Source organism: Bubalus bubalis, chromosome 23, assembly GCF_019923935.1.
Source record: "Bubalus bubalis isolate 160015118507 breed Murrah chromosome 23, NDDB_SH_1, whole genome shotgun sequence".
Lineage (NCBI taxonomy): Eukaryota > Metazoa > Chordata > Mammalia > Artiodactyla > Bovidae > Bubalus > Bubalus bubalis.
In genome coordinates, this window is record NC_059179.1 from 9016665 (window position 1) to 9037898 (window position 21234).

General features: G+C 43.0%; 1 protein-coding gene and 1 non-coding gene across 3 annotated transcripts in view; both read right to left on the reverse strand.

The window, feature by feature from the left end:
* Nucleotides 1-10603, reverse strand: part of ASAH2 (N-acylsphingosine amidohydrolase 2) — an 89436-nt gene extending 78833 nt beyond the window's left edge. The window contains exon 1 of one of the 2 annotated variants that reach the window (XM_025273930.3): nt 10386-10603. The gene's annotated coding sequence lies outside the window, so the exon portion shown is untranslated. The remainder of the gene's footprint in view (nt 1-10385) is intronic. The other variant, XM_025273928.3, reaches the window with a different exon arrangement.
* Nucleotides 7655-7758, reverse strand: LOC112581668. The gene has a single exon (XR_003106288.1). It is a non-coding gene; the product is annotated as a U6 spliceosomal RNA (small nuclear RNA).
* Nucleotides 10604-21234: the final 10631 nt, after the last annotated feature.

A 21234-nucleotide genomic window follows, 5' to 3' on the forward strand; every position in this document is an offset into this window, starting at 1 on the left:
GACAGGGGGAAACCAGACGTCACTTTAATTTTTTTAAGATTGAGAGAATTGGATGCCACTAACCAAAGGAGATGTGGGAAAACAAATTGTTAAAACAGATTCAATTTGAGTACCGGCTATTGAGGCAGGTCTAAAGCATTAGAGTGAAACCTGAGGTTAATGTTTGTGAGTACAACACAGAACAAAAATCTCATGAATATAGCAGTTCTTCCAAGATTCTAGCAAATTGGAATTAAGAAAATGCATATGGGAGAGAAATAGACTTAATTTCCCCTAAAAGTATTACAACCTTGTTCAAGATTTCTGGCAGAATCCAGAAAAGGGAAAAAGGTGAAAAAACATGGTTGCCCAAGAGTGTTGTTTTACTTTTGCATAAGAAACACTGGGAGGAATGACTCCTGTTTTGCCTAATGGACCACAGTTGAGCAAGCTGAAACCTGATGTTTCACGTTCCATCTTCCAACCTCTGCTCTGTGTCTGAAGTTCGCACTTAATGAGATACATGAGAGACTCCAGTAAATTATGAAATCTGCTACTGGCTGAGATAGGTTTTCACACTACAAAAGTGGGGTCTCATGTTCAGAGGAAAGTGGCTGGAGTTTCAGCCCTTTCCTTGGGGTCACAAAGAGTTGGACATGACTGAACATGCACGCACATCAAATTTGCATGGAGAGGATAAATAACTGTGGTTTAGAATACAGGTTTGGTAAGTTCAAATCCCACTACTGCCCTAATGAGAGGAAGTCACTTAACTTCTCTATGCTTCTAGTCTCTCATCTGTAAAATGATGAGAGACCAGACAACAACAACCTTTAAAGGTTGTTGTGAGGATTAATTGAGAAACAAATGGTAAGTGCACTTAAAAGTTATTAAATAGGATTGCTTCACAATTACTCTTTTTGGTATAGATACTTTTACCAAGCATTAATGAATAATTCCTCTCATACTTTAGTCTAACCCATGAGATCTCCTATTTTCTACAACAAAAATTTCCCTTGACTTGGCATGAGTAGAGGAGGATCTTTAAGACCTGTGAATGAATTAATGCCTTCTGTAAAGGGAATTCTCAGAGGCCTCCCCACTCTGAGAAGACATAAGGAAACACTAGTCAGAGAGTTAACCTCCTGTGAGGTGTCTTTCCTGTATAGGAAGTTAGGCAGACAATTACTCATCCATAAAACAGAATGAAATAATGCCATTTGTAGCAACAGGGATGGACTTAAATATTATTATGCTAAGTGAAGTAAGCCAAACAAGAGAAAGATAAATATCACATGATGTTGCTTATATGTGAAATCTAAAAAAACAAATAAACTTATTTTCAAAACAGACAGAGACTCAGACAAAGAAAACAAATTTATGGTTACCAAAGCAGAAAGGGCAGGGGATAAATTAGGAGTTTGGGATTAACATATACACTCTACTATGGTTTTTCCAGTGGTCATGTATGGATGTGAGCGTTGGACTGTGAAGAAAGCTGAGCACCAAAGAATTGATGCTTTTGAACTGTGGTGTTGGAGAAGACTCTTGAGAGTCCCTTGGACTGCAAGGAGATCCAACCAGTCCATTCTGAAGGAGATCAGCCCTGGGATTTCTTTGGAAGGAATGATGGTAAAGCTGAAACTCCAGTACTTTGGCCACCTCATGCAAAGAGTTGACTCATTGGAAAAGACTCTGATGCTGGGAGGGATTGGGGGCAGGAGGAGAAGGGGACGACAGAGGATGAGATGGCTGGATGGCATCACTGACTCGATGGACGTGAGTCTGAGTGAACTCTGGGAGTTGGTGATGCACAGGAAGGCCTGGCGTACTGCGATTCATGGGGTCACAAAGAGTCAGACATGACTGAGCGACTGAACTGAACTGAACTGAACTGATATAATATATGTAACCAATAAGGACTTACTGCATAAAACACAGAATACCAATAACCTATGAGGAAAAAGAGTCTGAAGAATATGTGTGTGTGTGTGTGTGTGTGTGTAACTGAATCACTGTGCTGTATACCCAAAACTAACACATTGTAAATCAACTATACTTCAATTTTTTTTAAAAGCACACAACACAAAAACTACTCCTACCATGGCTGATTTCAAGCAACCAAAGGAATGTTAAGTTGGAAGATCTATGCACAATTTGCTCCAGTGAGCCAAAAAAAACCTTTTTCCTCAATAAATCATTGTCACTACCCAAACCACCTCTTAAGCCACCAAGGATGCATTTCTCATGTATAGTCTCAGATGACACTGCTGTCCTGGGGGACACCTTTTGGAAAAGTTTCGGGAAAATTTCCTCATCTGAATGGGAAATTAGCTGAGAGGCACAGCCAGAAGAATCCTGCACAACAGGAAGCCTGGGTGTCACAGATCCATCTCTTTAGGGTGACCTCACACATTCATGTCCAGTGACATGGGGTAGTTGTCCTCCTGATTTGGAGTTTTGATCTTGGGAATGGAAAACTGACCATATCAAAATTCCTATTACAATTTTTTCAGGGACACCCATTCTGCCCTGATGCCTGCCCTGAGAGATGGTCCATGTAAGCTTAGTTCCACCCATTCCTCTCAATAAGGTATTTGCACTCGATATTTGACATGTTCTCCATTTTTCTCACCCAGTGTTGACTTGTCCTTGGCTCTTAGCAGAGAACCAGGCACCTCCTTCTCTGATGGGGAAATGGTGAGACTAGCAAACAACTCACTGCAGAAGGGCTTTGTAGTGGTGCCTATTTGGAAGGAGCGGCGGCTGCGACAGTGCAGGAGTGGCAGAAAGGAGCTACCCCACAGCCAAGGTCAGGGGCGGCGGCCGAGAGGAGCTACCCCACGTCCAAGGTCAGGGGCGGCGGCCGAGAGGAGCTACCCCACGTCCAAGGTCAGGGGCGGCGGCCGAGAGGAGCTACCCCACGTCCAAGGTCAGGGGCGGTGGCCGAGAGGAGCTACCCCACGTCCAAGGTCAGGGGCGGCGGCCGAGAGGAGCTACCCCACGTCCAAGGTAAGGAGCAGCGACTGTGCTTTGCTGGAGCAGCTGTGAAGAGATACCCCACATCCAAAGTAAGAAACCCAAGTAAGATGGTAGGCACTGAGAGACGGCATCAGAGGGCAGACAGACTGAAACCACAATCACAGACAACTAGCCAATCTGATCACATGGACCACAGCCTTGTCTAACTCAGTGAAACAAAGCCATGCCATGTGGGGCCACCCAAGATGGACGGATCATGGTGGAGAGGTCTGACAGAATGTGGTCCACTGGAGAAGGGAATGGCAAACCACTTCAGCATTCTTGCCTTGAGAACCCCATGAACAGTATGAAAAGGCAAAATGATAGGATACTGAAAGAGGAACTCCCCAGGTCAGGACATGCCCAATATGTTACTAGAGATCAGTGGAGAAATAACTCCAGAAAGAATGAAGGGATGGAGCCAAAGCAAAAACAATACCCAGTTGTGGATGGGACTGGTGATAGAAGCAAGGTTCAATGCTATAAAAAGCAATATTGCATAGGAACCTGGAATGTTGTTAGGTTCATGAATCAAGGCAAATTGGAAGTGGTCAAACAGAAGATGGCAAGAGTGAACATCAACATTCTAGGAATCAGCAAACTAAGATGGACTGGAATGGGTGAATTTAACTCAGATGACCATTATATCTACTACTGTGGGCAGGAATCCCTTAGAAGAAATGGAGTAGTCATCATAGTCAACAATAGAGTCCAAAATGCAGTACTTTGATGCAATCTCAAAAACGACAGAATGATCTCTGTTAGTTTCTAAGGCAAACCATTCAATATCACAGTAAACCTAGTCTATGCCCCAACCATTAATGCTGAAGAAGCTGAAGTTGAAGGGTTCTATGAAGACCTACAAGACTTTCTGGAACTAACACCCAAAAAGATGTCCTTTTAATTATAGGGGACTGGAATGCAAAATTGAAAGTCAAAAAACACCTGGGGTAACAGGCAAATTTGGCCTTGGAATATGGAATGAAGCAGGGCAAAGGCGAATAGAGTTCTGTCAAGAGAACGCACTGCTCATAGCAAACATCCTCTTCCAACAACACAAGAGAAGACTCTATACCTGGACATCACCAGATGGTCAACACCGAAATCAGACTGATTATATTGTTTGCAGCCAAATATGGAGAAGCTCTATACAGTCAGCAAAAACAAGACCAGGAGCTGACTGTGGCTCAGATCAAAACTCCTTATTGCCAAATTCAGACTTAAATTGAAGAAAGTGGGGGAAACCACTAGACCATTCAGGTATGACCTAAATCAAATACCTTATGACTATACAGTGGAAGTGAGAAGTAGATTTAAGGGACTAGATCTGATAGACAGAATGCCTGATGAACTATGGGTGGAGGTTCATGACATTGTACAGGAGACAGGGATCAAGACCATCCCCATGGAAAAGAAATGCAAAAAAGCAAAATGGCTGTCTGAGGAGCCCTTACAAATAGCTGTGAAAAGAAGAGAAGCAAAAAGCAAAGGAGAAAAGGAAAGATAGACCCATTTGAATGCAGAGTTCCAAAGAATAGCAAGGAGAGATAACAAAGCCTTTCTCAATGATCAATGCAAAGAAATAGGGGAAAACAACAGAATGGGGAAGACTAGAGATCTCTTCAAGAAAATTAGAGATACCAAGGGACATTTATGCAAAGATGGGCTCAATATAGGACAGAAATGGTTTGGATCTAACAGAAGCAGAAGATATTAAGAAGAGGTGGCAAGAATACACAGAACTGTACAAAAAGATCTTAATGACCCAGATAATCATGATGGTGTGATCACTCACACTCACCTAGAGCCAGACATCCTGGAATGTGAAGTCAGGTGGGCCTTAGGTAGCGTCACTGAGAACAAAGCTAGTGGAGGTGATGGAATTCCAGTGGAGCTATTTCAAATCCTGAAAGATGATGCTGTGAAAGTGCTGCACTCAATATGTCAGCAAATTTGGAAAACTCAGCAGTGCCCACAGGACTGGAAAAGGTGTTTTCATTCCAATCCCAAAGAAAGGTAATGCCAAAGAATGCTCAAACTACTGCACAACTGCACTCATCTCACATACTAGTAAAGTAATGCTCAATATTCTCCAAGCCAGGCTTCAGCAATATGTGAACCATGAACTTCCACATGTTCAAAGTGGTTCTAGAAAAGGCAGAGGAACCAGAGACCAAATTGCCAACATCAGCTGGATCATAGAAAAAGCAAGAGAGTTCCAGGAAAACATCTTTATTGACTATGCCAAAGCCTTTGACTGTGTGAATCACAATAAACTGTGGAAAATTCTTAAAGAGATGGGAATACCAGACCACCTGACCTGCCTCTTGAGAAACCTGTATGCAGGTCAGGAAGCAACAGTTAGAACTAGACATGGAACAACAGACTGGTTCCAAATAGGAAAAGGAGTATGTCAAGGCTGTATATTGTCACCCTGCTTATTTAACTTATACACAGAGTACACCATGAGAAACACTGGGCTGGGTGAAGCACAATCTGGAATCAAGATTGCCAGGAGAAATATCAATAAAGTCAGATATGCAGATGACACCACCCTTATGGCAGAAAGTGAAGAAGAACTAAAGAGCCTCTTGATGAAAGTGAAAGAGGAGAGTGGAAAAGTTGGCTTAAAGCTCAACATTCAGAAAACTAAGATCATGGCATCCAGTCCCATCACTTCATGGCAAATATATGTAAAAACAGTGGCTGACTTTATTTTTCTGGGCTCCAAAATCACTGCAGATGGTGATTGCAACCATGAAATTAAAAGACGCTTACTCCTTAGAAGGGAAGCTATGACCAATCTAGACAGCATATTAAAAGCAGAGCCATTACTTTGCCAACAAAGGTCCATCTAGTCAAGGCTATGGTTTTTCCAGTGGTCATGTATGGAGGTGAGAGTTGGACTGTGAAGAAAGTTGAGCACCAAAGAATTGATGCTTTTGAATTGTGGTGTTGGAGAAGACTCTTGAGAGTCCCTTGGACTACAAGGCGATCCAACCAGTCCATCCTAAAGGAGATCGGTCTGGGTGTTCATTGGAAGGACTGATGTTGAAGCTGAAACTCCAATACTTTGGCAACCTGATGTGGAGACCTGATTCATTTGAAAAGACCCTGATGATGGGAAAGAATGAGGGCAGGAGAAGAAGGGGACAACGGAGGATGAGATGGTTGGATGGCATCACCGACTCAATGGACATGGGTTTGGGTAGATTCTGGCAGTTGGTGATGGACAGGGAGGCCTGGTGTGCTGCAATTCATGGGGTCACAAAGAGTTGGACACAACTGAGTGACTGAACTGAACTTGGAGCTGGCTCTTGACATCTCTGCTTTAACCAATGGGGCTCAGTCTCCTGGTATGCCTTCACAGCACAACTGTTTCCTTTTGGCAAAGATGACTGGGTGGGGGGCATGCCTTTCCTTATCTTCCTGCCGAGAACCTACTTCACAGCATGTGGGAGCTGTACACGGAGGAAATGTTGATATTACTGTGAAAGCCGCAGAGTGCTGAAAAGGCATTAATTATCCTAACAGTGATCCCCCAGATGGAGTCAAGGGCTTATGTCTTCCTCCGAAACTTTATACACTCTTCTATTCTGGAACTTACTATTTAATGAGCATATGTCAATTTGGTGTTCGAGTGCCATTCTGTTCCTTCCTCTATCACTTGTACCATCCTAGAGTTTCACACACAGAACTCTAAGTTTACCAATGATGCAACTGAGGCTCAAGGAAGTTCAAAGAGCTAGTAAGTTGCAGATACAGGATGTGAATTCACGTCTCTGGATTCCAGTTGCAGCCATCACATCACCCTGACACAGGGGAAAGGGAAAGGGAAGTTGCTCAGTCGTGTCTGACTCTTCACGACCCCGTGGGCTGCAGCCCACCAGGCTCCTCCATCCATGGGATTTTCCAGGCAAGAGTGCTGGAGTGGGGTGCCATTGCCTTCTCCGAGAGGTGACCAGTAACATGCCCAATAAACCCTCCTCTTCTTCAGCCTTTGCCTGATGAAAATTTTGCTCTACCACTCACACTCTATTTTCAAATACCAGGGAACTACTAAATATAGAAATCAATCAATCAGCTGGTTCATAGAGGAAGTGATATGGGGACTGAGTGATGGAAATGGCAGGATCCTGAAGCTGGGGTCGGGGGTGGAAGTAAAGATGCAGGAGGCACAAAACAAGGAGACTCTGGGGCTCTCTGAGGGCAGAGGCACTTGCTGTCAGACAGGCATATCACACCTCAAGGATAATACAGACAAGTGGTCTTCAAAAGCTTTGGCTCCTGAAACCCCTAAAAGAAATTTCTACTTCCTTGTGTATTTTTTTTATTAATTTATATTTTAATTGAAGGATAATTGCTTTACAGAATTTTGTTGTTTTCTGTCAAACCTCAACATGAATCAGCTATAGGTATACACCTGTCCCCACCCTCTTTCACCTCCCTCCCCATCCCACCCCTCTAGGTTGATACAGAGTCCCTGCTGAGTTCCCTGAAACATACAGCAATTCCCATTGGCTATCTATTTTACATATGGCAATGTAAGCGTCCATGTTACTCTCTCCATACATCTCACCCTCTCCTCCCCTCTCCCCATGACCATAAGTCTGTTCTTTATGTCTGTTTCTCTATTGCTTCCCTGAAAATAAATAAAAATATGGAATGCTTCACAAATTTGAGTATCATCCTTGTGTAGGGGCCATGTTAATCTCTGTATTATTCCAATTTTAGTATATGTGCTGCCAAAGCGAGCACTCTCATGTGTTTCAAAAGAGGACATCTAAAGCTCTTACATGCTGAAATACTTAGAAAAATTGTATTTTCTAAATTTCTGTATACCGTACACATATTTCAAATTTATTTTGGCCAAACTTAAGCAGGAGAATCTGTATGTTAGATTTACAAAAAAATATCAACAGACCTTAGTCAAACCCATTTTTATCAAATTGGGCTGCCAAATAGTAACCAGAATTACTATTAGAAACTATCAGACTTCAGTTTCAATTTCAATAGACATATTCATATATACACTTCAACTATGTGATAACCTTCTCACTCCTTCACTGAAACTCTGAGACAAGACACAGTACTTGGCACGAGTTTGAAACCTAGAGAAACAAGATGCAGTCTGTTTCTGCTTGCTTTGGGTTTACCAGTCTCCCTCTCTGGAACAATCTGCTCTGAAATCATCTCTGGGGTGATGCCCAGGAGATTTCTCTATGTCTTGAAACCAGAGTGAGACTATATGCCCAGAGTGAGGCTCCAGATGAGTTTGCCTTTACTTTCTGAAGCAGAACTCATATGGATCCTCCAGCAAAAAAAAGTTCCTGGAAAACAGTTCAAATGCAAGTTGAGAATCTGGAAGTTGATCCCCTTCAATGCTAACTATGCCCCGCAGCCCCTGAAATCTTTAGGAACCTTCACCTGCACCGCTGCCAGTGATGCCTTCTCGAGTCTGCTCTCACACCCCAAATTTCCCTCTCATGACTCAGGATTCTCAAACAGGCCCCCTGGCCACTACTGCAGTGCCCATCTAGATTTCTCTCTCTAACCCTCTGCCTTCAGAACCTAGGCTTCAAATTCCTGATTCTCACCACCTTTCCTTCATTCTGGAAAAACGCCTTTACTTCAGGAAGAGCGATTTTAAGAGGCATTAAACTGATTTGTATGAAGGTATTAAGGACTGAGACACCTTACCTAAATCTTAAAGTATTGTTTGCATTTTTCAAAGAAAAACTTGTTTACCAGAAGGAGTCTCCCATGGGCTGGAAATTCAGGTGAATATATAAGAAGCTGTGGGCACTGGGGGCTTCCCTCATAGCTCAGTTGGTAAAAAATCCACCTGCAATGCGGGAGGCCTGGGATTGATCCCTGGGTTGGGAAGATCCCCTGGAGAAGGGAAAGGCTACCCACTCCAGTGGGCACTGGGGAGGAAATATTCTAGGTTAATTCCAGGATGATTAACGACCAGTTTTGATCACTGTGCTGAGAAGCAGTAACTTGTTAAGTAGGGTCTGAGCCTGACAAGGGCTTCCCTGGTGGCTCAGTGGTAAAGAATCCTCCTGACAGTGCAGGAGACACAGGTTCGATCTCTGGGTCGGGACGATCCCCTGAGAAGGAAATAGCAACCTACTCCAGTATTCTTGCCTGGGAAATCCCATGGACAGAGGAGCCTGGTGGGATACAGTCCATGGCTTTCAAAAGAGTCAGGTATGACTTAGTGACTAAACAATAAACTCGACAAGTAGCAACCCCCCTGGAGAAGGCAATGGCACCCCACTCCAGTACTCTTGCCTGGAAAATCCCATGGACGAAGGAGCCTGGTGGGCTGCAGTCCATGGGGTCGCGAAGAGTCGGACACAACTGAGCGACTTCACTTTCATGCATTGGAGAAGGAAATGGCAACCCACTCCAGTGTTCTTGCCTGGAGAATCCCAGGGACGGCAGAGCCTGGTGGGCTGCCGTCTATGGGGTCGCACAGAGTCGGACACGACTGAAGCGACTTAGCAGCAGCAGCAGCAGCAGCAACCCCTCCCCCCAGCCCTGCCACCATTTCAAGTCTTGCAGGTGCTAACTGCTGAAAAGGTCCTCAGTGTCAGCTGATCGATGCTGCAGAGTCAGAATGGAGATGCAATGAGATGCAGACAAACTTAAGTCCCTGTATCCTTGGAAATTCCATCCAATCCAAGTTTTTGGAGTAGTTCTAGTCCACTCTAAATCTGAGTTGTTCTAAAATCAACAGAATAGAGAAAGTCACTAAAAGTGTTGGGAAAGCCCAGGAGATTCAGATGAGGGGATTCATTTAAAAAAAGAACTGAGATTCTAAAGGTTATTTCAGGTCATGCTGCACACACCTGAGATGAAAGTCAAGCTGTAAGAAAGATAAATACCACATTCAAATGCCACTGCTCTCACTCAGGCATTTGGTAAATTTGGAGAAGTTTGTTCTTTAAGCTTAAGAATATGAACCTCGCTTTCCAAAATGAGGTAGGAAGGTGGATTTCTGCCACTTGGCTTCATCCATTCAGCAAATAATTCTGCAAACTCGATCCATATCTCCGAATGTAGATATGATCATTCACAGAAAGAACTGCCAAAATGATACCTTTTGAATCCTACTATAACCATGACATTCAAATGACCTGACCACACAGCACCAGAATTCATATAAAAATTAAAGAAACTCGGCCACTGCAATCAGAAACATGAGTATTAAGAGTCTATTTCCCTGCCCCTCTATTACTTCATTATAAATAGCAGCTAATAAACAGCTGTTCCTTTTCAGTGTGCAAGGGCTCTTGTTTGCAAACATGAACAACCACTGCTTTGTTCTCACGGGAGAAAACAAAACACTATCAATCAAAGCAAAGCTACGTACGTACCTAGACCCACTGCGGCAGCTGCTTGTTCAGAACCGCATGTCACTGCTCCCTCATGCCCGAGTGCCAGGACGCTTCTGAATCCTCGGCCCCTGCTCTTCTGAGTCAGGCTGCAGGCTAATGCTCAGAGGCTGAATGCTCTACCCCAGCAAGCCAAGGCTCGCCAACCAACTTAACTACTTACGTGCTGACTCACGCACGGGGCAGGGCGCACCCCAGCCGAGCCTGCTTACGGACTGAAGTCTTGTACCATCCTTGAAAGGTCACACCTGGGGCTCATCTCATCTTTTTGCATCCTGCATAGTTGGGGAAGGATCATTCATTGTCTCACACTGAACTGCTCCTTCCATTTGATTTGGAAAATACTAAATTTTCCCCCCACCACACCCACCACACAACACTAAGAGAAGACTTTGCAGGACAAATCAGCACAGAGATGTAAGTTAAGACCTTGTTAGATGAATGATTTCAGCTTGGCTTCCCTGGTGGCTCAGATGGTAAAGCATCCACCTGCAATGCTGGAGACCTAGGGTTTGATCCCTGGGTCGGGAAGATCCCCTGGAGAAGGGAATGGCAACCCACTCCACTATTCTTGCCTGGAAAATCCTATGAACAGAAAAGCCTGGTGGGCTAGAGTCCATGCGGTTGCAAAGAGTTGGACATGACTGGGCAACCAACACTTTGGGCAAGGAGATGCCCCCTCTTTTCTAGAAAGCTTGTGACCAGAGAAACTTGATTATACATAGTCACCTTGGTAATTTGGAGAAGCATCTACTGGGACAGTGTTTACATTTTCCCTGATGTCTTTCCCAGGCTAAACCAAACATCAGTTTCCCACAAGTGTCTTTGTTTTCATCACATGGTTACTAGGATCCCTAGTGAAAATGTTGTTCATTCTTCTAACCCCTTGGGGCCCAGATCAGCAGGTATCGAAGGCAGGGAAAAGAGAGCAAAGCAAAGATTTCTAAGGCTTGATTGTCTTTGAAGTCCATTTCATTCCACCCAGGTCACACACAGAAGGCACAGAAGGTTAGAATTCCTAAAGAAAACCTGTACTGCTTTTCCAGTTATTGGTGGGCCCCTTGAATTAGCAGCTTCTGGGGCAAAAACTTGCTCCCAACCTAGATCAAGTCCTTGTTTTTCTTCAGGCTCTAGCTGAGTCTAGCCTAGGATTCACATGGAGAGGAAGTTGAGGAGAGAGGAGTGTACAGGGATGGGCATTTGTTTGGAAATGATTATTGCAGGCAGGCAGGAAATAGACATCCAATTGTGTGGGGACTTAGTGCAAGAGTTCCTTCTTCTTCCCCCTTTGACTGTAGCTGCAGAGTTGCCAGCTCAGGTTTATCAGCTACTAATTGGGCTCCAAAGCTCTAGGGCCTCCTTTGCATAAAGTTGCATCTACCTGGGGGCCTGTAAGCTCCAGCAAAGGTAGTACAAATCCATCTGTGCACAGAACACAGCCTGTAAACTGAATGTGTAATAATGGTGATATTGTAGCAATAGGAACAGCTACTATGTTAAATGCTTACTGTCTGCCAGCCAATGAACTAAATGCTTTACCTATGTTCTGTAGCAAGAACTCAGTAGTTCTTGTTACAGAATCTGTGTTCCTCTCTTCTTCGCCTCCCCTGCCATCAGGAATAACCATGCAATTCAAAGTCTGACCAATGGAAAGGGAGCAGAAGTGGTATGTACCAATTTCATTTTTAACCTATAAAATCTTCCTGTGTGTGACCTTCTGGGCTCCAGGCAAAGATTTGGAGGGAGATACTGCTAGTGACTTGGAGGTTATGGAAAGAAGAAAGTAAAAGCCTCCATCAGCCTGAATGACCTCATAGAGTTGCTAACCTTCGTAATGACAGGCATACTTCATTTTATTGCTTCACTATATTGTGCTCTGCAGCTGTTGCAGTTTTCGTAAATGGAAGATTTGTGACGGCCGTGAAAGGAGCCAGTCATAAGGAGCCATTTTTTCCAACAGCATTTGCTCACTTACTGTCTCAGTGCCACATTCTGGTCATTCTCACGATATTTCAAACTTTTTCGTTATGATCAGTTGTCATGGTGATTTGTGATCAGGGAGTTATCTTTGAAGTTACTATTACGAAAAAAACCACAACTTTCTATAGGTTCAGATGATGGTTAGCAATTTTTAGCAATCAATTAATTTTAATCAAGGTATATATATTGTTATTTTAGACATGTTGCACAGTTAATAGACTACAGTATTATATAAACATAAATTTTATGTGCACTAGGAAACCAAAGATTTCATGTGGCTCTGCATGTTATTGTAGTATTTGCTTTGTTGAAGAGGTCTAAAACTGAACCCACAATGTCTCTGAGGTATGCCTGTGTTTTTAAGTATGAGGGAAAAAATTGGATGCCAACCTAAAAATGCATGTTTCTGAATTCTTTTAGAGATATGTAAGCAAAACACTTTAAAGACCACTTGTCTATAGAACAAAGACTAGACCCATGAACCAGGTATTCAAACTCACCCAGTCCAAGCCCTTTCCTTTATTTTTGATATTTCTCCTGGTCAGTATCCCACTCTGGGCCCATGGATTCTCTTTACGGTTCCTAAATGCATCTGTCGTATCCTACCCCTGCTCAAACTTTTACCCTCACCCAGAACACTTTCCCAACTACTCCCCACTTAACTGAATCATACCTTGCTGAAGCAGTTTGAAAACGTGGTTGCAAAAAAAAAAGAAAACGTGGTTGCAAATCCTCTGACGTGCCATCCATAGAAAAGTGGGGATCTATGTCATCTTCCCTTGAGTCTGGAGGGCCAGTGACTGCTTATGTCTGACAATAGAGACTGCAGAAGTGAAGCCCCGTGACTTCTGAGGCCAGGTTGTAAAAAGGCGTGCAGCATCCACGTTTCCTAGAACACTAGCTCTTGGAAATATTAACAAAATTCAACTGAGTACAGTGTAAAGATCTTACTGGGTTTCATTCAGTCATTCATGAATCAGGGAGCATGGAGATTTTGCTCCAGATCAGAAAGTCATCACCGACTTTGGAGCAGTGTAGTTGCATGATCTGGCTTTTATAAAGCTTACTCTAGTATCCATCACCTGGATTCTATGTGAAACCACACACAACACACAGGTTTTAATGTGGAGCCTTTTGCAATACCCAAGCAAGAGCCTTAGACTAGAACGCTAGAAGAGGAGATAATGTTAAGTGGTTATCACATGGATGTGTTTTGAAGGCAGTCAGCAGGGTCTCCTGTTGGGATTCATAAACGAGAGAGAAAATAAGAGTCAAGAATGATTCCAAAGATTTCTAGAACTGGTAGAATGGAGTTGACCTCTGCTGAGATGGGGAAGAATATGAGAGAAGTAGGTTTGGTTGAACAGAATCAAGCACTGGGTATCTGTAAAAATAACTCTAGAGGGATTCTTTAGCTCAAGACCTTATGAAAATGACCAGCAGAAGTTGGTAAGAAGTGATATAATATCTGCAAAGATAATGAGAGCAAAACTCTGTCCCAGAAGGTAATAGGATTCTATGTGGTACAAGGTGGACATTTTTGATAGCTATGAATTGGTTTTGATGTGAATTAGAAATATGAATTAGAGAGTCAGGCTAAAGCAATTTTTAAAGGAATTTATTGCAAGAAAGGTATTAATTAATAGTACAAGTGATAAACAGTTATGAGGAAAAATCATATCAACTATTCACTAATGGATGAGCTTTGAGACAAACTGGTATATAATTTAATATCCAATTAATTTAAGTATCTTTAAAGGTCAGTCTCTGAGAAGCCTTGACCATTGAATCTGTTCTGTTCCATCCAAATTCTTACTCATTTACTGTTGACTTATTGTCTTCAGTAATTTCTCCCAAACATAATTTTTTTTCACATGAGATTAGTGCTGGAGGGGTGTGTTCTATATTGAAGGCCAAATATAGCATTTGTAGGTAATTCTCATTCAGAAGTGAAGTGAAGTCGCTCAGTCGTGTCCAGCTCTTTGCGACCCCATAGACTGTAGCCTACCAGGCTCCTCCGTCCATGGGATTTTCCAGGCAAGAGTACTGGAGTGGGTTGCGATTTCCTTCTCCATCTCATTCAGAGATTATATGTAATTATTCAAAGTACACTGTAATTGCTGTTCTTGTAGTTCATTTCTGGAAAAGAAGATGCTTTGCTTCATAAGTCCTGCCTTAACCCCCGTCCCCAAATCCCAGCAAATGTCCTCACCTGAGTCCGTAGGCAGCTCCTGTGACACCATGATCTTCAGTGCTTTCAGTTCAGTTCAGTTGCTCAGTTGTGTCTGACTCTTTGCAACCCCATAGACTGCAGCATGCAAGGCCTCCCTGTCCATCACCAACTCCTGGAGTTTACCCAAACTCATGTCCATCAAGTCAGTGATGCCATCCAACCATCTCATCCTCTGTCGTCCCCTTCTCCTCCCACCTTCAATCTTTCCCAGCATCAGGGTCTTTTCAAATGAGTCAGCTCTTCACATCAAGTGGCCAAAGTATTGGAGTTTCAGCTTCAACATCAGTCCTTCCAATGAACACTCAGGACTGATCTCCTTTAGGATGGACTGGTTGGATCTCCCTGCAGTCCAAGGGACTTTCAAAAGTGCTTTAGCCAACAGCATTTCCTGGGAAGAATCCCTTCGTGCTTAGGGTAGGAACTGGAAAGAAGTTATCCCACGAATCCCAGAATATGACCCTACTACTGCACCCCCTGAATACATGTAAGTTCTTCACCCTCAATCCTCAAAGCAGCCCCTGTGAAGTAGCTACTATTAATCTACCCAACTCACAACTAACACCCAAGGCTCAAGTCCTGGCACAACCAAAGTCACATGGCTGGTGAGTGACACAACTCGTTTTCTGCCCCCTACGTTTTCGCTGTTCAGTGGAGACAGCAAGCACTTTGCTGGGTCCCTTTCTCATAGTTTTGCCTCCTCCCCAACTCCCCTCACCCAGCACCCAGGACATCTTGGGGAATATTTTCAGGGATTACTATTTTAGCTAACGGTAAGGCTTTTGCCTTGCTGAATAAAGCATACAAATGGAGAGGAATATGGAGAGAGAATACAGAAGAGAAACCCGTGCCAGTAGGGGGGCTGCAAGAGGAGGTTTGGGGGAGAGAGAAGCCGGGAGAGAGCTGGAGGAGGAGTGAGGGGTTTCTAATGCGGCTGTCAGTTTCATCTTTGTGGAGCACTGGTATAATTTCTTCTTCCTGAAATGTTTGGTAGAATTCACCAGCAAACTCCATGGGGCTTCCAATTTAAATTTTTCAGATCTAATTCTGATGGTGTGTGATACAGCCCCATTTCCTCAAGGCCCATGATACGGGTAATGCTGCTGTTCCATCTGGTGACCAGCTACGTAGGTATGCTCAGTTTGTCAAAATTAATCTGTGTATGCTTTTCTGTGTGTCTGGAATACTTTGGTAGATTTTCTAAAAATAGTTGCACTCTGTTCAATTTTTTTAAGTATCTCTGGTTCAAACTGACTTAATAAGGAACATTGTTAACCCACATAACAAGTCCAAGGAATGCAGCCCCAGAGTTGATTACCTCAGCATCTAATAAAATCATTAAGGACCCAATTCCTCAATGATACTAAGTCATTATGCCCTCTGAACTTCTAGGCATTATATCTAGACTCAACCTTGCCAACGTGAAGGGAGTATTTTCAATGTTGGGTCCCTATTTAAGAGCAAGAAAAATTTCCTGAAAGTATAATAGGTCTGGTAATTTTTTACAGAATCAAACACACCCTGAGCCAACAATCCCACATCTGGCTATTTACCTATGAGAAAAGAAAACATATATACACATGGGCATACCTCAGAGATCTTCCAGTTTAATTCCAAACCACTGCAATAACGCAAGTCACATGAATTTCCCAATGCTTATAAAAGTGATGCTCACACTATCCTATATTAAGGGTACAATAATAGTATTATGTCTAAAAAATGCATATGCCATGATTTAAAAATACTTTCTTCATAAAAAATACCAATCGTCATCTGAGCCTTTCTGGTGGAGGGTTTGAAATATTGCAAAAATTACCAAAATGTGAGACAAATGCATAAAGTAAGCAAAAGCTGTTGGAAAAATGGTGCTAATACTTGATCAATGCAGGGTTGCCACAAACCTTCAATTTGTAAAAATGAAGTATCTCTGACGCACAATAAAGCAAAGTGCAACAAAATGAGGTATGTCTATATGTACAGGCACATATGTACACACATGCACACACAGAAAACGTATACAAGACTGTTCTGACCTGCCTGATTTATAACATCCAAAATTTGGAAACAGTCTAGATATCAATCTATAGAAGAGTGGATAAACCAACTGTGCTATATTTATTCAATGAAATACTAATAAAAAATAAATTATCAGTACACATGAGAACATGAATAAATCTAAAAATAGTATGCAGAGTGAAATAAGTGAGACACAGAGCACTTACACAGTACATGGTAGGGGAAAAAAAATCAATGGCGGAAAAAAAGGATACATGCCTCTGGAGTGAGAGGGAGAAAGACTGGCCAGGGTTGACTGGGAAGGCAAAGAGCTCTCCGGGGAGACAGTAATGTTCAAGGTCGCAACAGGTGTTTGAGTTGCATTTGTCAACTTGGTAAACATGCACTTAAGATTTGTGTATTTCTTCAGTTGTAAATTTTACCTTGAAAAAAACTGAACAAATTTTGAATTTTGATTAATGAATGCCAAAGTATTTAGGCAGCCGTAAACTGACGTAGGCAACTGACTTTGAAATGAATTTGTAAAGATAAGAGTAACTGACAGATAAAAAGATAGACAAATGGATCGGTATGTGTTACAGCAAGTTAAAAAAAATTAAGGTAGAACCAGGGTGGTGCCTCCAGGGGTTCTCAAGGTGAAATTCTTCTCAATTTAGTGCACACTTACATTTTCTCATAATAAAACATTGGCAAGGAATGAGTTTATAACAAAAAGGATTTCAACGCCAGATAAATTTGGAAAATATTAGTTAATCAAATTTAAGTAGATTTCTTTAAAGGGAAGATTTATTAGTCTTAAATACACTGATATGAATGCTGAATTTATATACATGTGTGTGTGTGCCCGTGTGTATTTTCTAACTTAGATTTTCTCCAACATTGAAACCAAACTGCAAGGGAAGGGAGAACTGGGAAGCAGAGAATGCTGTGCTCTCTGGTCCCCAATGGCCCCTTGCCCTCCAGGGACCACCATCCAATGCCTCTCATCCCCAGGGCCTCAGCCCCAATTCCACCAGCTCATTTGCCTTCAGTCCTGGGCATATGATACAAGCTGCTTTAAATCAGAACAGAAACCAGCAGGTCTCTCTAGTGAGCTTGGCTGCCTTTCCCGCTCTGACCTCCTTTCAGCAATAGGAAGACTGCCATCCATTCCTCATCATTTTTGTCAAATGAAAAAGACCTGGATTCAGACTCCTTTTATTCTCAAGAAGGAAATGGATTTCCTAGGGTCCAATCAAATTCATTGTCATTACTGATTTTAATTGGTGCTTAAGCTCTGAACATCTTGAGAAATTAAGCCAGTTTTGATAGCCCAGATCTACGGGAAGCCAAATTGTCACAGTTCTCCATACTTGCCATGTGTTAAAGTGACATTTCTGCTACCTTCCCATCTTATTTTGGTGACTTTGTTTGAATTCAGACTTGTATGAATGTTAATAGCATGTGGAGGTTATATGTGTTGAATGCACTGACATTTTCTCTCCCGAAGAACCATATCACCACCCCACACCCCCAACAACAACTTCTGCTGTGTGTTGGGTGCAACTGGTGCAGAGAATTGTACACGAACAAGACCTTCTGGCCCTATTCCTGGCTTCAGTTCCTCTGCCTCCTGCAGCGGCTTCCCTCAGGGCTCAGGAAACAGGAGCCCCAGGGCAAATCTCATTAGGCAGCCCCTTGGCCCCAGGGCTCTGAGTGTCCACTGCAAGCTGAGTGAACAGGAACATGAGCTCTGTGGAATCATCCAGTGTCAGCTCACGTCCTCAGGAATGCGCTCAAGAATCCAGGACCAGCAATGCTTCCAAAGCACACATGTACCAGGGCACTAACTGGACACAATTCCTTTCAAGCCATTTGCTTTTACATGTTCATCCCTGGAGCCCGTGGAGAAACAGAGCTAGCAACTGCCTGCAGATTCATCTGCCCGCCTCTGGTAGGGAGCCTGCAAGGGCCATTGAAACAGTTTGTAATGTTGCCTGCTGTAAAAAGGAAGTTTATGCTGCAAACACTCTTGTCTTCTCACTTCTTACCCCTGTCAGGGGCCTCAGTTGCAGCCAAACACCAGCCAGAGGTCAAAAGTCTCTCGGCCAATAAGGTGTATAATGAATACATTATCAAGTGTGGCAGTGATTTGACTGTGGCCTCTTAAAGCTAAAAAGGAAAAAAAAAAAGAAAGAAACAGACAAAACCCCTAAAGGCCAATGATTTCAGAGACAACTTCAAAACAAACATTTTAAGTCAGATCATGCATTTTCCAAAATGACTTTTTCCCTACTTGAACCACCATCCTAAAGTATCAGGAAGTTTTTGCTACATATCCCAGTGGGAAACCCAATACTTGCCTTTCCACGGTCACAGGCTCTTCATTACATAACAGAGAATGTATAAAAGACAGACTGCTTTGGCTGAAACCATCTTTTCCTCTCCTCTCTCAGGCTGATAAATAGTATTAGCAGAAAACAATTCAGACAAATACCAGTTCTTCCATGTGACAGCACAGAGCTGACCTAGTGAGCAGACTCTTAAGTGCCAACAAATCCAGGTAGCCATCCATGTTTTTCTTCATTGCTGCCCTGGCTCATCCCCAAAGTGTTGTTGCCACGTGTTCCCGGAAATAAACTCACTCAGAAGGACAATGCAGATAGTGGAGGGCAGTTTATTACACCGGCGGGCCCAAGGCAGAGTCTTCTCTTAGCCAAGGACCCCAACCAGTTTTTGTGAAAACATTATATAACCTAAGTGTGCACAACCCCACCTCCCCAAATTTCCTGACAATCAATGTTAACCCGTGATTCATATGTTTTAAGCCTAGGTAGTTCAGTTCAGTTCAGTTCAGTCTCTCAGTCGTGTCCAACTCTGCAACCCCATGAATCGCAGCACGCCAGGCCTCCCTGTCCATCACCAACTCCCGGAGTTCACTCAAACTTACATCCATTGAGTCGGTGATGCCATCCAGCCATCTCATCCTCTGTCGTCCCCTTCTCCTCCTGCCCCCAATCCCTCCCAGCATCAGAGTCTTTTCCAATGAGTCAACTCTTCGCATGAGGTGGCCAAAGTACTGGAGTTTCTGCTTTAGCATCATTCCTTCCAAAGAACATCCAGGGCTGATCTCCTTCAGAATGGACTGGTTGGATCTCCTTGCAGTCCAAGGGACTGGCAAGAGTCTTCGCCAACACCACAGTTCAAAAGCATCAATTCTTCAGCGTTCAGCTTTCTTCACAGTCCAACTCTCATATCCATATATGACCACTGGAAAAACCACAGCCTTGACTAGATGGACCTTTGTTGGCAAAGTAATGTCTCTGTTTTTGAATATGCTATCTAGGTTGGTCATAACTTTCCTTCCAAGGAGTAAGCGTCTTTTAATTTCATGGTTGCAATCACCATCTGCAGTGATTTTGGAGCCCAAAAAAATAAAGTCTGACACTGTTTCCACTGTTTCCCCATCTATTTCCCATGAAGTGATGGGACCAGATGCCATGATCTTCGTTTTCTGAATGTTGAGCTTTAAGCCAACTTTTTCACTCTCCTCTTTCACTTTCATCAAGTGAGTTTTTAGTTTCTCTTCACTTTCTGCCATAAGGGTGGTGTCAACTGCATATCTGAGGTTATTGATATTTCTCCAGGCAATCTTGATTCCAGCTTGTGCTTCTTCCAGCCCAGCGTTTCTCATGATGTACCCTGCACAGAAGTTAAATAAACAGGGTGAGAGTATACAGCCTTGACGTACTCCTTTTCCTATTTGGAACCAGTCTGTTGTTCCACGTCCAGTTCTAACTGTTGCTTCCTGACCTGCATATAGGTTTCTCAAGAGGCAGGTCAGGTGGTCTGGTATTCCCATCTCTTTCATAATTTTCCACAGTTTATTGTGATCCACACAGTCAAAGGCTTTGGCATAGTCAATAAAGCAGAAACAGATGTTTTTCTGGAACTCTCTTGATTTTCCCATGATCCAGCGGATGTTGGCAATTTGATCTGTGGTTCCTCTGCCTTTTCTAAAACCAGCTTGAACATCTGGAAGTTCACGGTTCATGTATTGCTGAAGCCTGGCTTGGAGAATATTGAGCATTACTTTACTAGCGTGTGAGATGAGTGCAATTGTGCGGTAGTTTGAGCATTCTTTGGCATTGCCTTTCTTTGGGATTGGAGTGAAAACTGACCTTTTCCAGTCCTGTGGCCACTGCTGAGTTTTCCAAATTTGCTGGCATGTTGAGTGTAGCACTTTCACAGCATTATCTTCCAGGATCTGGAATAGCTCAACTGGAATTCCATCACCTCCACTAGCTTTGTTCGTAGTGATGCTTTCTAAGGTCCACTTGACTTCACATTCCAGGATGTCTGGCTCTAGGTGAGTGATCATACCATCATGATTATCTGGGTCATGAAGATCTTTTTTGTACAGTTCTTCTGTGTTCTTGCCACCTCTTCTTAATATCTTCTGCTTTCTCCCGTCAATTCCATTTCTGTCCTTTATCATAATGTCCATACCATTTCTGTCCTTTATCGAGCCCATCTTTGCACGAAACGTTCCCTTGGTATCTCTAATTTTCTTGAAGAGATTTCTAGTCTTTCCCATTCTGTTGTTTTCCTTATTTCTTTGCATTG